Source organism: Rutidosis leptorrhynchoides, chromosome 1, assembly GCF_046630445.1.
Source record: "Rutidosis leptorrhynchoides isolate AG116_Rl617_1_P2 chromosome 1, CSIRO_AGI_Rlap_v1, whole genome shotgun sequence".
In the NCBI taxonomy this organism is placed as follows: domain Eukaryota; kingdom Viridiplantae; phylum Streptophyta; class Magnoliopsida; order Asterales; family Asteraceae; genus Rutidosis; species Rutidosis leptorrhynchoides.
The window spans coordinates 204,926,866-204,939,545 of record NC_092333.1 but is presented as its reverse complement, the minus strand read 5'-3'; the positions used below and the strand labels follow the sequence as shown (position 1 = coordinate 204,939,545).

General features: G+C 32.3%; 1 non-coding gene across 1 annotated transcript; it reads right to left on the bottom strand.

The window, feature by feature from the left end:
• Positions 1–5,521: 5,521 nt before the first annotated feature.
• On the bottom strand, positions 5,522–5,628 carry LOC139886851 (small nucleolar RNA R71). Its single transcript, XR_011772712.1, has one exon. It is a non-coding gene; the product is annotated as a small nucleolar RNA R71 (small nucleolar RNA).
• Positions 5,629–12,680: the final 7,052 nt, after the last annotated feature.

Below are 12,680 nucleotides of genomic sequence, written 5' to 3'. Positions count from 1 at the left end.
TTAAACATCCATTTGATCCAAGCTAGTGTCATTACCAAATTTGACCCAATCAACTTACCCATTTTGACACAAGTCTCAAAAATGCCTAAAATTACTAATGGCTAGTGATTATATTTCCAATACACCAATTAACACCTAAATCAAGTATTTACATACTTGATTCACCAAACTTGACTCAAAACTCATTTTCACACCAAACCAAGTCAACACCTATTTTGACTAGCAAACTTATTCTTAAGAACATCAAAATCACTAACAACCTTTCAATCTAGTGGTTTAACACCCAAACCATGACAAATACTTCTAAATTCTTCATCAAACCCTAAACCCACAATAATCGGGTTTACTTATACAACACATACAATAAAACCCCCAATTTCATAAGAAATGGGGTTTATAACCCTAACTAGCACAAGCCCTAGCCCCAAATCAAAATCAAAGTAATTAAATCGAATATAGGGTTTACCTCAACTCCAAAACCGAGCTAGTAACTAGAAACATCAAGGAGAATCAAGACCCGCTTCCAATTTGCGCAAAAATCACCATCTTCATCTTCCATTGAAGGTTTCTCTCACTAGAAACCCTCATCTCTCTCTAGAGTTTGGTTGGTGAAAAATGGGGATAAAATGAGATCTAGATCAGTTTTGGGGAATAAAACCCGTCCACAAGTGAAAGGACCAAAGTGCCCTCTTTAATTTCTCAAACTGCGAACCCACCAAATTCTGTCAGCTAAATTTGTGCGGTGCGCATAATTTTGCGCTGTGCGCAAAAGCCGAAATCAGCATTTTGTGAAACTTGTTTTGGTCGTAACTTTTAAACCGTAACTCCTTTTTTGATGAATCAAATATTGTTGGAAATGTAATAAGGTCTACTTTCCAATGGTAAGGTTTTAGAACATTAACTAAACTTTATTCGGGATCATAATGTATGATTACATGCATCGTAATTCAAATGACATCTAAAATAACGCGTAACAGAAAAACGGGATGTTACAACTATCCAGAAGTGTTCCCAGATGAATTGCACTACAAGAAAACTGACTTTATAGGACTCCTCATCTGGGACCCCGCTAAAAAAATGTCCTAAGCAACCATAAATTGGGACGGGGAAATTCTGAGGGTCCCATTAGATATATGCAAAAGTAGTGGTGTCCTAAAACACATTACGCTTATAAGGTGGGGTCATAAAAAGTTATAGAATAGGATACATGATTTTTGAGTCATAATATTAGATACACTTATAATCTTGGTCCTAAAAAGCTGTTTAATATGACACATTATTTGTTGGAGTCCTATATTCTATATATTTATAGGACACTTAGAAGGTGAGTCACACTATGATATGATTGTATAAACTGGTGTAATACAATCTATATAATAGGACACATAATTTTTGGTCATATTATCATAGGACGCTTGAGTCACTCATTTGATACACATGTTCATAACAATAGGACGCTCGGGTATTTAAGGTCCTAATTATCATAGGACCCTTTGATAATGCTAAAAACAAACATATATTTCATAGCATTATCCTTCAAGAAAGACAAGCTTTTGGTTGCAATTGTTCTATTTACAAGTGATATTCATTTAAATAATAAAAGGTGAAGACAAAAGACAGATTCGACGATTTGAAGACGTAAACGACCAAAAAGCTAAAAAAAATACAAAGTACAATCCAAGTGGTTCAATTTATTGATGAGAAACGTCTCAAAATTACAAGAGTACAAGCCGCAAAACGCAAAGTACAAGATATTAAATAATACGCCAGGACGTTCGAAAATCCGAAACCGAGACACGAACCAACTATCAACGCGCGACGCAACGGGCCTAAAATTACAAGTCAACTATGCACATGAATATAATATAATATATAAATAATTCATAAAATTATATATATATTATATATATAGTAAATAAAAACCGTCGGCAAACAAGAAGACTAGTGAATGTGAGCTGTCCCAGGGGGCCACGCGATCGCATGGCCTGGAGGAGTAAAATCCATGCGATTGCATGGCTTACTGTACATGGCCAAGTCTTATAAATTGTAACGTTTTCTGCCGAGTTTGAGTACACAATATCAACTATCTCTCTCACTCTCTGATATATATTTATATTTATAATTTTAATTTTAATTTTAATATTAAGTTACTAATAATAAGGTTATAGTGGCGAATGTTTTAAGTTTGTAAGTCGAAATTCTGTCCGTGTAACACTACGCGATTAATACTCATTGTAAGTTATGTTCAACCTTTTTAAATTAATGTCTCGTAGCTAAGTTATTATTATGCTTATTTAAGCCGAAGTAATCGTGATGTTGGGCTAAATATTAAAGACGGGGTAATTGCGCTTTGTACCATAATTGAGGTTTGGACAAAAGAACGACACTTGTGGAAATTAGACTATGGGTATTAATGGGCTTTATATTAACTAAACGATACCTCGTTAATTTAATATAAAGGTTATAATTTGACGTATCTATATATAACCACATACGCTTAATCGGGTACGGTGGGCGGGATATTTATAAATACGAATTATTGTTCATTTGACCGGACACGGGGATGGATTAATAGTTAATGGACTCATTAAAACAGGGGTGGATTACATTCAAGGGTAATTGGTGTAATTGTTAACAAAGTAGTAAAACCTTGGATTTCACGCAGTCGATAACCTGGTGTATTCATTAAACAAAGTATTAATACCTTGTTACAGTTCGAATCCCCAATTAGTTGGAATATTTGACTTCGGGTATAAGGATAATTTGACGAAGATCCTCGCACTTTATATTTATGACTGATGGACTATTATAGACAAAACCGTATGGACATATCAAATAATCTAGGACAAAGGACAATTAACCCATGGTAATAAACTAAAATCAACACGTCGAACATCATGATTACGGAAGTTTAAATAAGCATAATTCCTTTATTTTATATCTTATCGCACTTTTAATTATCGTACTTTTTAATTATAGTAATTTTATTTACCGTCATTTTATTTATCGCACTTTAATTTATCGCAATTTTATTATCGTCATCTACTTTACGCTTTAAATTAAGTTATATTTATTTTTAATATTTTACATTAGGTTTTAATTGCGACTTAAGATATAAAATCGACAAACCGGTCATTAAACGGTAAACACCCCCCTTTTTATAAAAATAATAATACTACTTATATATATATATATATATATATATATATATATATATATATATATATATATATTCAAATATAGTTTTAAAAATATAGCGTTAAACTTGGCTAGCTCCCTACGGAACGAACCGGACTTACTAAAAACTACACTACTTTACGATTAGGTACACTGCCTATAGTGTTGTAGCAAGGTTTAGGTATATCCACTCTATAAATAAATAAATAACTTGTGTAAAATTGTATCGTATTTAATAGTATTTCGCAATAGAAATATAACTATTTCGTATACACCTCGCATAACATCAAGTATTTTTGGCACCGCTACCAGGGAACGCCGAAGCGAAACGCTATTTTTCTAAAAAATATATATATATTTATTTTAAATCTATTTTTGTAAAAATATAGTAAGTTTTAAATATAAAAACATAAAAAAAAGAAAAATAAATAATATATATATATATATATATATATATATATATATATATATATATATATATATATATATATATATATATATATATATATATTACTATATTTTTACGTTTTTAAAATTAAAAAGTTTGTTTTTTTCTTTTTTAGTTACAAAAACTAATAGGTAATTTTTAAAATATAAGTTTTTAATTATATAAATATTTTATATGAGTTAAAAACAGAAAAAAAAAATATAAGTAAAAAGAATCGGGTCTGGTACTGTAGCAGCCCATAATCTGGCCTGGTACCCGAAGCCATGCGACCGCATGGTATTAAAACACTCAGCTCATGCGATCGCATGAGCTGATTAGATAGGTCTGGTACCTTTGACCAACGAATTAGGGTTAGTTTTATTATATAATTAATTATAATTAGGGTTTAATTAAAATATTAATTAGTTTAAATTAGTTTTATTTTTAGTTTTAATTAGTATTATTAAGCTTAATAATTATTATTAAATATATAAAACTAATACTTTTATATAAATAATATAAAAATAATATTTTTATAAAAACTGTATTTTCATAACTTTAAGTTTTATTTCTATATTTTGTATATTTTTCGTTCGTAATTAGTTTAAATTTAGTATTTGCCGTAGTTACTTTATTTCTAGATTTTTACACTTTGCTGTAAAATCCCTTAAGTACTTTTTCTTTAGATTAAGATTTAGACGCCTTAGAATTTTACGACGTCGCTTATCGCTTTAGTATTTAATAAATTTTAGTACCTTTTAAGTAATTGCCGTTTTGGATATAGAATTCCTTTTAAGCTTTAATACCTTTAGACGCAACTTTTAATATTTAATTTTTAGACTTTTAAGTTTCAACGGTTTATTTTCATAATATTATTTTTTGACTTTTTATTTTTCGACTTTTTATTTTTCGACGTTTTTCGACGCGCTCTTTTTCTTTCTTATTTCTCGACGCTCTAGTTTTTAGAACATAGAGTTTTCTTTATTTTCTTTAAATTTCAACAAAAAAAATTATTTTAAGTGGTTAAATTGATAGACATCCAAAATTTTCTGATTCGTAGTAATAGTTGGATTTGTTAGTAGCGAGTTGTGGGCTTCCGATTTAAAGGGTCCTGGCTACCTGCTGCATCTATTGGATATTCAAAACGTGGGCAAAATCAGAAAAGTCTATTAATTTGATAACTTATATAATTTTTATCTTTTATAACTAATAGGATATTCGGTGAATGCACCGAGCGAAACTTTCACCACCTTTCATACGTTCACCACCTGTAACTCGATCAAGACATCTAGCCAATATTGTCGCCATTGATTTTTCTTTAGAATCGTCATCTAGTCGACCAAGTACTCCAATTAAAATTTTCGATAATCCATTTTTTGAAGCCAACATCACAATTGAGAATATTCAGGGACAATTCAGAGATCCTGAATCACTAATCATTCCTCTTGAACCACAAATCACTCACCAGAGGTTGTCGAGGAAGAAACCATTAAGTCTGAATCCTCTAGTGATTCAGATTCAACAAATTCAATCATGAAAAATCTGGAACCTCTAAGTATGGAACACCGAATGAGGGCTAAACGCACTGGCCAAGGTCATGCAATTACTCAACCAGACATTAATGTGCCAGATTATGAAATCAAAGGACAAATCCTACACATGGTAACTAATCAATGCCAATTTAGTGGTGCGCCGAAGGAAGATCCAAATGAACATCTTCGAACTTTTAATAGAATTTGTACTCTATTTAAGATCAGAGAAGTTGAGGATGAACATATCTATCTCATGTTATTTCCCTGGACTTTAAAGGGAGAAGTCAAAGATTGGTTAGAATCGTTACCTAAAAGGGCGATTGATACATGGGATGTTTTAGTTGAAAAATTTCTTAAACAATTCTTTCCGGCATCTAAAGCCGTGAGACTCCAAGGAGAAATTATTACGTTCACACAAAAGCCAAATGAAACTCTATATGAGGCGTGGACAAGATTTGAAAAGTTATTGAGAGGATGTCCGCAACATGGTTTAGACACTTATCAAATAGTACAAATATTCTACCAAGGATGTGATATTACTACACGAAAAGACATCGACATAGCAACTGGTGGTTCCATTATGAAGAAAACCGCAACTGAAGCTTACAAAATTATTGATAACACTGCTTCCCACTCACATGAGTGGCATCAAGAAAAAGATATCGTTAGATCATCTAAAGCAGCTAGAGCTGATTCTAGCCATGACTTTGATTCCATTTCAGCAAAGATAGATACTTTCGAGAGACGAATGGAAAAGATGACTAAAGATATTCACTCAATACGAATTAGTTGTGAGCAGTGTGGAGGACCACATTTGACAAAAGATTGTCTCAGTATTGAACAAACACTGGAACAAAGAGAGAATGTTTAATACATGAACCAAAGGCCTGGAAATAATTATCAGAATAATTATCAACCGCCAAGACCAAACTACAATCAGAATTATAACCGAAATGTTCCATACAACAACCAACAAGGTCCTAGCAATCAGCAAGTATCCAATAATACTTACAACCAGCAAAGACCTATTTTTCAAAATAAACCACCACAAACCAATGATAAAAAGCCAAATTTAGAAGATATGATGTCGAAGCTAGTTGAATCTCAAACGCAATTTTTCACATCTCAGAAATAAACTAATGAACAAAATGCTCAAGCATTTAGAAATCAACAAGCTTCAATTCAAAATCTCGAACAAGAAGTGAGCAACCTAGCAAGGTTAATAGGAGAAAGAAAACCGGGAAGTCTACCTAGTGATACAAATGCTAACCCCCGGAACGAAACAGCTAAAGCCATTACCACGAGAAGTGGTATTACACTTAAACCACCTGAAATGCCTGTAATTTCTGATGACTCTATTCCTACTACACAGGCACCACAGCCTGAGCATGATAAGGAAACAGAACTGGTAGTTGAAAAGGTTAATGAAGATAACACAGTTAAGGAAAAGTCTTATGTTAAACCATACCAACCACCACTTCCTTACCCGAGTAAAATGAGAAAAGAAAGACTTGAAGCCGAGCAATCCAAATTCTTGGATATGTTTAAACAAATAAATGTAAATCTTCCTTTCGATGATGTAATTTCAGGATTGCCAAGGTATGCTAAATTCCTGAAAGATCTAATCACAAATAGAAAGAAAATAGAAGAACCCTCGGCTGTTACTATGAATGCTAATTGTTCTGCAGTGCTGTTGAATAAGATACTAGAAAAATTATCAGATCCAGGAAGTTTCACAATTCCATGTTTTCTGGGTAGTCTTAGTTCAATAGAAGCATTGGCAGACTTAGGTGCTAGTATAAATTTAATGCCGTATTCACTATACACTAAACTAGACCTTGGAGAATTGAAACCAACACGAATAAGTATACAACTAGCAGATCGATCAGTAAAATATCCTAGAGGGATAATGGAAAACATGCTAGTTAAAGTTGGTACTTTAGTATTTCCAGTAGATTTTGTTATTCTGGACATGGAAGAAGATTCTCGAGTTCCTCTTATATTAGGAAGACCATTCTTAAACACGGCTAAAGCAATAATAGACGTGTTTGGTAAGAAACTGACCCTAAGTATAGAGGACGAGAGTGTTACCTTTTCTGTTGATAGAGCCATGCAACAACCGCAATCTGCAGATGATACATGTTATTATATTCAAACTATAGATTCACATGCAGAATTGTTAGAAGAATTTCCAGAATTACAAGGAACAGGAGAATGTTCTTTAAGAGAAGGAGCTGAACCAATTGATGAAGCTGAAATGTTAGCCACATTCATAGCTAATGATTACGAACCAACAACAGAAGAACTTCAAATGTTAAAAGAAGAAGACAGATATCGATATAAATCATCGATAGAAGAACCACCGACATTAGAGTTAAAGCCACTTCCAAACCATTTGGAATACGCTTATTTACATGGTGAATCTGAATTACCTGTAATAATATCGTCTTCTCTTACTGAAAATGAAAAATCTCAACTCATTTCCGTGCTAAAAGCTCATAAACCAGCTATTGCATGGAAAATTCATGACATTAATTGCACACATAAAATCCTTATGGAAGAAGGTCATAAAACATATGTGCAACGCCAACGAAGACTAAATCCTAATATGCAAGATGTTGTTAAGAAAGAAATTATTAAATTGCGAGATGCAGGTTTAATTTATCCAATCTATGATAGTCCATGGGTAAGCCCAGTTCAATGCGTACCTAAGAAGGGTGGCATGACTGTCATCACAAATGACAAAAATGAGCTTATTCCTACTAGGACTGTAACAGGATGGCGTGTTTGTATTGATTATAGAAAATTAAATGACGCCACCAGAAAAGATCACTTTCTCTTACCTTTCATTGATCAAATGTTGGAAAGATTAGCTGGGAATAGTTACTATTGTTTTCTTGACGGTTTCTCCGGATACTTTCAAATTCCAATAGTACCTGAGGATCAAGAGAAAACCACGTTCACATGCCCTTATGGTACTTTTGCTTACAAACGCATGCCATTTGGATTTTGCAATGCCCCTGCAACCTTTCAAAGGTGCATGATGGAGATTTTTCACGACATGATAGAAGAATGCATGGAAGTCTTCATGGATGAATTTTCAGTCTTCGGTGATACTTTTGAAACATGTCTAGTTAATCTTGAACGAATGCTTATTAGATGCGAGCAATCAAATCTAGTTCTTAATTGGGAGAAATGCCATTTCATGGTTAAAGAAGGCATCGTTCTTGGTCACAAAATTTTAAAGAAAGGAATTAAAGTGGATAGAGAAAAAGTAGATGTAATTACTAAACTTCCACATCCCACCAATGTTAGAGGAGTTAGGAGTTTTATAGGGCATGCAGGTTTTTACCGACGTTTCATAAAAGATTTTTCTAAAATTGCCACTCCTATGAATAAACTCCTAGAAAAGGATGCTTCATTCATCTTTTCGGATGAATGCATCAAATCTTTTAATATTTTTAAAGAAAAACTCACTAATGCGCCGATCATGATAACTCCAAATTGGAAATTACCATTTGAACTTATGTGCGATGCAAGTGATTTTGCAATGGGAGCCGTTTTAGGACAAAGGATTCAAAAACGATTTCAACCTATTTATTACGCTAGTAAGACGTTACAAGGAGCACAAACGAATTACACAACTACTGAAAAAGAACTCTTTGCTATTGTCTTTGCTTTTGACAAATTTCGATCATATCTCGTTCTAGCAAAAACGGTGGTCTATACCGACCATTCTGCTCTTAGATACCTATTTTCAAAACAAGATGCTAAACCACGATTAATCCGTTGGATCTTACTCTTACAAGAGTTTGATATTGAAATCCGAGACAAAAAGGGAGCAAAAAATTTCGCAGCTACTCATCTTTCTCGTCTTGAAAATCCCGAATTAGAAGTTCTAAATGAATCGGCCATACAAGATAACTTCCCTGATGAATATCTATTGAAAATCGATTATAATGAAATTTCTTGGTTTGCAGACTATGCAAACTACTTAGTATGTGGATTTCTTGAAAAAGGGGTTGCCATATCAAAAATGAAAGAAATTCTTTAGTGATATAAAACACTATTTTTGGGAAGATCCACATTTGTTTAAAAGTTGTCCCGATGGAATAATACGCCGATGTGTATTCGGGGATGAAGCTAGTCAAATCCTAAACCATTGTCACACAGGACCAACAGGAGGGCATTATGGGCCTCAACTCACTGCAAGAAAAGTTTACGACGCTGGATTCTATTGGCCTACAATTTTCAAAGATGCACACCTTCTTTGTAAATCTTGTGATGCTTGTCAAAGGGCCGAAAAAATAAGTCAACGTGATGAAATGCCACAAAATGTCATTCAAGTATGTGAAATATTTGACGTTTGGGGTATTGACTTTATGGGTCCATTTCTAAAATCTCATAATAATCTCTACATTCTCGTTGCCATTGATTATGTATCTAAATGGGCGGAAGCACAAGCTCTCCCAACTAATGATGCACGAGTTGTAGTCAATTTTTTAAAATGTATTTTTGCAAGGTTTGTAACACCGAAAGCTTTAATAAGTGATCGGGGTACTCAATTTTGTAATAATCAATTTCAGAAAGTTCTCAAAAGATATGGAGTAACTCATAAAATCTCAACCGCTTATCATCCACAAACAAGTGAACAAGTTGAAAATACCAACCGAGCTTTAAAACGTATTCTAGAGAAAACCGTAGGATCAAATCCGAAGGAATGGTCCATGAAATTAGAGGATACACTCTGGGCTTTTAGAACAGCCTACAAAACTCCAATTGGAACCACACCTTTTAAACTCGTTTACGAAAAAGCATGTCATCTTCCAGTAGAAATTGAGCACGAAGCATTTTGGGCTTTGAAGACGTGTAATCTTGATTTACATGAAGCCGGACGTCTACGGTTAAGTCAATTAAACGAATTAGAAGAATTGAGACATGAAGCATATGAAAATTCGTTAATCTATAAGGAAAGAACAAAGAAATGGCATGATAAAAGAATCAGAAGTTCAAAAGAATTTAAGGAAGGAGATAGAGTTCTTCTTTTCAATTCAAGATTCAAGCTATTTCGTAGAAAATTAAAATCTAGATGGTCCGGACCATTCATAGTTAAAAGAGTTTTCCCGTACGGAACAGTAGAATTAATAAATTCAAATGGGATTGAATTTAAGGTTAATGGTCACAGAGTTAAACATTACATAGATAATCCAATGGAAGTTGAAGATGAAGTTAATCACAATTTCGACACCACAGCTAACTAAGTGTGGGAAGATTCGAATCTTTTTAGGGTAATATGTATTTCTGTTAGGGTTAGATATTCTGTTTCCGTGTAGTTTCCGAGAATGGAATCCGCATGGTCTTTCCCTAGCAGACCCTAAAGAACTAGTCTTCTCCCTCCATTCTGAATTTTAATTTTTTTAGGTTTTACGAGATGAAGAATTCCTTTGATCTGAACCATGGTCTACTACTACACGCTATGATTACTAAATGTAATAATAACATCTTCCCAGTGAACTGGTATCATTTATAAAAGGAAAAATGGACGAAGTGAGGAAAGAACTCAGGAAAGATCATCATAAGACACATTTTGGTAAATGAAAATAAAAAATCCGCAACAAAAAGAAGAGCACAACACCTTGAAAGATGTCAAAAATGCGGAAAATGGTCACACGAAGGTAAATGTTCGAACAATCAAACATATTCAAATACCGAATTTGTTACTCTATGCAGAGAAGGACCGTTCATATGTTTAGAAGAAAAATTATTGAAGAATCGAGGTTACATTTATGTAGCTATGGAAAACCAAATCACACGACTCTCCTATGAGTCGGCTAAAGCAGGTCTCTAAGAATTCTTTCTCACAGGTAAGTATGTACAGTTTTTATTTTTATTTTATTGTTTTTAACTTTTTGATAATAAACGCAGAATCGTTCGCTATAAAGTATTAAATTGATATTCAATAAAATTAGGTATGCGAAACCGAAATTATTGATATCATACAAAAATTTATTACATCACTTCAAAATTTACCGTTTATTCTTAAGGTATAAATATCTTTAATCAATTAATTCAAAATATTTCAAAAATTCGTCAGGAGTAAAACTAGGTAATATAGCCGAAATTACTTTACCCAAAAGAGGGGCGTATATTTTTGATAATATTTGATTGATTAAAGTGGGATAAAAGACCAAAAAGATTTTTAATTTTAATTTTTACCTTGTTTTTAAATTAATATTAAATTATTATTGTAAATTTTTAAAACCAATATAATTAAGTTTGTTAAATATTTTAAAAACTAATATTTTCAATATAAGTTTGTAAAATTAATATATTTAAATATTAATGATATTTATATGAATTTTTAATTTTATGCATTTTAAATTTAAGTTTGGTGTGAATTTAAAAACAAAAATTACTTTATTTCATTAAGTTAAAAATATGATTTCTAAAATTCGTCGTGAGTTGAAGACTAGGTCGTTGAACCGAAATTTCTCTACTCGAGAGCGGGACGAGAAATTTTGTTATCATTATTTTTAATCTTATTGAATTAAAGTATGCCAAAAACATTAAAAACCCAAAAATCTTTGCTTTTAAAACAACGATTAAAAGTGACAAAATTTAAAATTTTGTCGAGAGACGAACTAGGACAACGATCCGAAACGCCCTCATTCTAAAAGAAAACAAATTTTTAAAATTAATTAAGTGTTTTTATAAGTAAAAGGTTTTATAAAAAAAAAAACCCTGGACTCCATGCGATCGCATGGGAATTGCACGGGTTAGCCATGCGATCGCATGGCCCTTAAAAACTGGATAGAATGATAAATCCCAGCGAGCTGCTCTGTATCCACACTTCAACACACACATATACAAAAACTCTCCCAAACACCCTCAAATTTCACCAATTTTTCACCAAAATCAATGAAATTCGTCACAATAATCCGCTATAATCATGTCTTTTCTCAGATGGGGAAGCAGAAAGGTAAAGATTTCACCCCTAAACTCATAAATTTCCTAATTTTTGTGATAATTAAAAATATTTGTCCTAATTTGATTTTGCTAATTTCTAGTATAATTAGAGTTAAATTGTTAGTATATTATGCATGTATAACCTAGATTGATGCTATTTAACATGATTTGAAGCCAAAAACTTCAAAAATTTTAGAAATCTAGGGTTTGTGTTCTTGAGCAATTTGGGGCTTTTTGATATAAACAGGTTATGGCCGATTTTTGTCATGAATTATTGCTAAATTAAGTAATGTAACATGTTTAGGTAGTTAAATGATCCAAACTTTGATCCTAAACATGATTTTTGAGAATTAAAGTGGACTTTTTAAGTATAAAATTCATGAACTTAATTAATTTGATATAAATGCCATTTGAAACTTGTTTAATTGCTAGTAATGATTATTTTGACATGTTATTTGAGTTAAATGCTTATGAACTTTATAAACATTTTCATATATGCTTATTTGAAAAAGTGTAGAATTGATAAAAATATGAAAATGAGTATAAGTTTAATATGGATTAAACATGTTATTATAATT